This window comes from Anopheles coluzzii, chromosome 3, assembly GCF_943734685.1.
Source record: "Anopheles coluzzii chromosome 3, AcolN3, whole genome shotgun sequence".
In the NCBI taxonomy this organism is placed as follows: domain Eukaryota; kingdom Metazoa; phylum Arthropoda; class Insecta; order Diptera; family Culicidae; genus Anopheles; species Anopheles coluzzii.
This window is the reverse complement of record NC_064671.1, coordinates 57,711,721-57,716,516: the sequence shown is the minus strand read 5'-3', so window position 1 is coordinate 57,716,516 and position 4,796 is coordinate 57,711,721. Positions and strand designations below refer to the sequence as shown.

At 42.8% G+C, this 4,796-nt stretch overlaps 1 long non-coding RNA gene across 1 annotated transcript; it reads right to left on the bottom strand.

Moving 5' to 3' along the window:
- Positions 1 to 808: 808 nt before the first annotated feature.
- On the bottom strand, positions 809 to 1,986 carry LOC125907260 (uncharacterized). Its single transcript, XR_007452529.1, has 2 exons — positions 1,188 to 1,986; positions 809 to 1,112 (listed from the first exon to the last, which is right to left on the bottom strand). It is a non-coding gene; the product is annotated as an uncharacterized LOC125907260 (long non-coding RNA).
- Positions 1,987 to 4,796: the final 2,810 nt, after the last annotated feature.

Here is a 4,796-nt window from a genome sequence, read left to right as displayed (position 1 = left end):
CTGAAATAAGTAATTCTTCCCGCCCGCGAGCAAATCGTTACATATTCAATTTTAACTTTCAAGCCATCAACATCCGCCGCTTTCTGGCTCGGAATTTCAGCAAGGCTTTTTAGCATATGGCCGCTTAGGGTCTCTCGGCTACATCCGCCTCTTATTCCCCGGTACCAAAATCCATGCGACTTTTCGCTAACGGATTGATTAAATGGCGCCCGATTAGACGATCCGATAGAAGCACTTTTCAGGCTTAACGGATTGAGCGAGATACACCGTCGCGGCGACACGATACATGTTGCATACATGTGTACTACATTTTAAGAGCCCCCCTCGCTTTCTTTCGGATTGCAATGAGTTCATACACACTTAAAACTTCGTTTAACATATTTCATATTCGTTTTTTATTTTTCACTTTCTTTTCTGAAGTACATTCTTTCATACACACATCCTCCCCCAGGTATTTTTCGAAGAAACTAAAAAAAAACTAACGCACACAACTAGATCCGCAAGAGAGTGCGAATCGTCAAAGAAAAAAAAACATACACACACACACACACACACACACACCTCCTCCTCCTCCCCTTGGTGTTTTTCGCAAAGTGATCCCGTAGAACGTGAACGCAAAAACACACACACAAAGCACGCAGGCAAGCACACACACACCTCACTCCTCCCCCCCCCCCCACGTGTTTTCGCAAGGTGATTCCGTAGGAGATCGCCAAACAGCAAAAGCACACATACACACACATACACAGCCACGCACGCATGCAAGCACACATACACACACATACACAGCCATGCACGCATGCAAGCACACATACACACACACATACACACATACCTACCCCTCCCCCTCTCTTGGTGTTTTTCGCAAGGTGATCCCGTAGGATCTCGTTATGCGAAGCGGCAAAAACACACACAGCCACGCACGCAGGCATGCACACACATACACACACATAGACGCGCGCGCGCACGCACGCACGAACGCACGAGGGAGCGTAAAGGTTCTATACGTTGCCGGTCTCCCCCTCCCGTGTTCTCGTTCTCCGAGAAGGCTGATGTGTGCACGTTTGTGCGTGTACCTTTGCCGTCCTGTAAGCTGGAGGATTAGTTCAGCGCTGTTGAAGAAATGAAAGTTAAGAATAAGATTACTCACTCTTTTTTGGTATGCTTTGTGTGTTTTCATAACTTACCTTATTGCAAACAAAATCCGGAATGAATCTCCTCGTTTCGAATATTCCGCATTCGATCACATCCTCGGCGATGCTCGACACTATCAGTGGATGAAAGCAGGAAAAGAAACAAAGAAAATAATCAGTCACCATCAGCATCATCTTACTCTCACAGTTTTACATCAGTTGATGATTCTTACCTTTTCAATTCCACCAAAACAAACAGCGATGGAACCAAATCCAGAACACCAAAATCACACACGATTTCTGGAGCAAACCGACACATCCTCCCCCTCCAATTGTTTGCCACAGACTGACGTGTGTGTGAGCAGCAATGTTCTTGAAGCGGTGAGCAACGGTAAAGCACACACAAGAAGAAGCGAGACGGCTATACGAGTAGCGAATTACGCCGCCGCACACACAGCGCGCGTCATAATTTTATGTGCGAAAATCTTAAAATTTAATTATTCATGACAAATTGTATCGACATTTTCATACTCTGACGAACTTTTACGAAAGATATGTAAAAACTTAATGTAGTGCAATTAAATTTAGTGCAATATCATTAGCAGAACATAAAATTTTGATATTTGTTTGTAAATTCAGATCCTAAGAGCTACTACTTTTTTGAACAATAAGTGTAGAAACACAAATTTTGTCTGAGTCCAGAACAGCAACAGGGAAGATGTCGTACCCTGAGTGTGGAGATGTGTGTGTGTATGTGGTGAACGTTGCCGCGACAAGCGTGCTTTAGGATACATCGCGTGTAGGAGGGGGTAAAATCGTTTGGCTCATTGAAAATACAGGCAAAGTTGGCGCGAAGAAACCCAACCGGCATTATCGCGCGATTTTTATGTGTATCTATCATTTTTCTCATTCTAACATTCAGAAAAATTTTCATTCTGTCTTGCTCTTCTGGGTGTTGGTCAGTTTTTGCTCGCAACTTGGCTGTGTCACACCAACCATCCTCATGTTTCATATGGTTCTTCTCTTTCCATCGTTAGAGAGAAACTCTTGCGTCTCGCTTTTCTGGGACTTGTCCAATTTCGCTTGCTACACCAAGCGTTCACGCAAGCGATCTTCTCTCGTCCGCTCTTTGTATCATCTTGCAGGTACTCCCCGATATACGCTATTAATGCGGACCGGAGGCAATAGCGTATCTCGAATATTAGCAAATGTCGAGTTTTCAGTCAAATTATAGCTAATTTTCGTATAATTTTGCTTGAAGTGGTAGGATTTACCACTTAATTAGTTATTTGATCTGATTCAACTGAAGATTACAATTGTACACCTTTTGAAATGGCTTTTAATATTCGATCAAAAGGGAATTTATTTAGAATTTGATATTCGATGTGTCAAATTAGTACAATTTGCTCAAAAAACTTTAAAATTTAGAAAAAAAGCTTATAGCGAAATCGCGTATATCGAGTATGGCGTATATCGGGGAATACCTGTATAGCCACCAGAGGAAGGCGCTGCTTCGCGTTCACATGAAAATGTGGTAGTGTGAAATCAAGTTTGCAAGCGGTAGGCTACGTCGATGCGTGCCCGTTTTTTTCTCTCGTGAAACCAGTACGGAAAAACTATTTGGTAAGTACAGCTTTTAATAAAGGATTGTATCAATCTGTATCAAACTGAATGGTATTAATAATTGGTGATATCAAATCAATTTCGTTTTCTATAGCAAATCGTAACACACGCACAAACGGAAGTGAGCACGGACCACGATAGAAATAATTAATTGGTTGGTAAGTATCATGCTTCGCGTTAAATGGAACAGCGGTTTTCAAAATAGATAATATTTCCCTCTTTCACCAGCAGTGCCAAAAACAAAAAGGACAGGAGAGGCAGGAACGATCATTCAACGCGTTAGCGCCGGACGAAGGAGAAGCGGCAGGAAGGCAGGAACGATCCCCCAACGTGCTCGCGCTCCAACGTGCTCGCGAAGGCAGGAACGCGCCTGGTAGAGGAGAGGCGGCAGGAAGGTAGGGACGATCATCCAGCACGCTAGCGCAGCACTTGGGAACAGCGCGGGGGAGGCAAGCAGGAATAATTTTTAACGCGTGCACACCATTCGACGAAGACAACGCTGGATGAAAGGAAGAACGAGGAGAGAAGGCAGGCAAGACGGGTACGTGTGTATTCCGCACCGGTTTTCGGCAGTGTGAATTGTGTGAGTATGTAAATTTGTATGTGCGAGTAAGAAGGTAAAATAAAGAGCGTAAGCATGTACGGAATCGACAAATGAGAGAAAGAGCTTTGTAGGGAGAATGAAGAGAATGAAAGAAATTGAGAAGGGATGTAGCATACATAAACCAAATGTATGATACACGCTGTCGCACGATTTCAAAAACCTTCTCTATAGTTCTGCTATCGAGAACGATTTGACCGCGCTATAGAGAACACTTTTTCTATACAAAAAAAACCGCTTGCAACGTGACAATGTTGGTTGGGAAACGCAACACTGCGGATTCCCTTCTGACAGAAATCGCGCGACATGTAGGCTTAAACTCGTTGCTTAAACAAAGCTTATTGGCATTCAAAAGTTTAAGCCACGCTGAGTGCCCGCTCACGAGAGGCTTGATCGTTTAAGCTACCGCTATCCATTTAAGCTACGCACTCACCGGCTGTGAGTGCTTTCGCTCACTATTCTCCCCTCTCACCCTTTCTTTCCTCCTTTCTGATCCACAATTGCCCGTTGCTTCGAGCCGTTACGAACTGGATATCTGGATCCTATAACAATATACAGTTTATAAACTCAAAAAGAAAAAAACACCAGCTATCATCACACTTTACACAACTTACCTGCTAATTTAAACCAATTTAACGCCTTTACGCTTGCGCACACTGACACTATATGTCAATTAAATAAATATTGGTTAACTGCACTTATATGCTCGGTAAGCACAAGCAAATTAAACTGTAATTTATTGAAATAATATTAGTTAAACAGCATAAATCACTCCAGAATTTCACCGAACCAAACCAAGCCAATTTTTGTCAACACTGATATCTGTCAAACAAGGGAGGCGAACCACAGATGAAGAAAACAACTTTTATCACTATGGGACAGCTTCAATACTTGTCCAAATTTTTAGAATAGTTTTGTGTACAACTTTCAATTGCGAGGAAAAAAATATTTAGAATACAACACACATTTATTGAATAATTATTACTCTTAAACTAATTGTAAATTATTGTGTGTTGTATTAACTATCATTAAATTATGCTTATCTGTTTTATTTCTGTTTTGCCAAATAGAACTATGATTCGCCCATAATTTCTTTCGCTCTCTCATCAAATTGAAAATTTTACCAACACCGCAAATGTGGAAGCATTGCGGCATGAAGTAGGTTGGTAAGGCATGGCGGAGTGAGAGCGAGGATCTCACACACAGATGTAACAATAACCCATCATTGCAATGACGGGAGCAATCGGTCATGGGGGGTTGGTGGAGTGCAAGTGTGTCTCTCAAGCTCAGAGCCGATTTTTGCTTAACACCTCAAAGATGGGAGCGCTCAGGGGTGGAGACGTATGGAAGTGTGCGAGTGTGTCGCATGATTGCTCGCAAGTGTAGAACGGGGGTAGCGAGAGACAGAGTGTACAGGCGATTTCTGCCAAGAGGGTTGT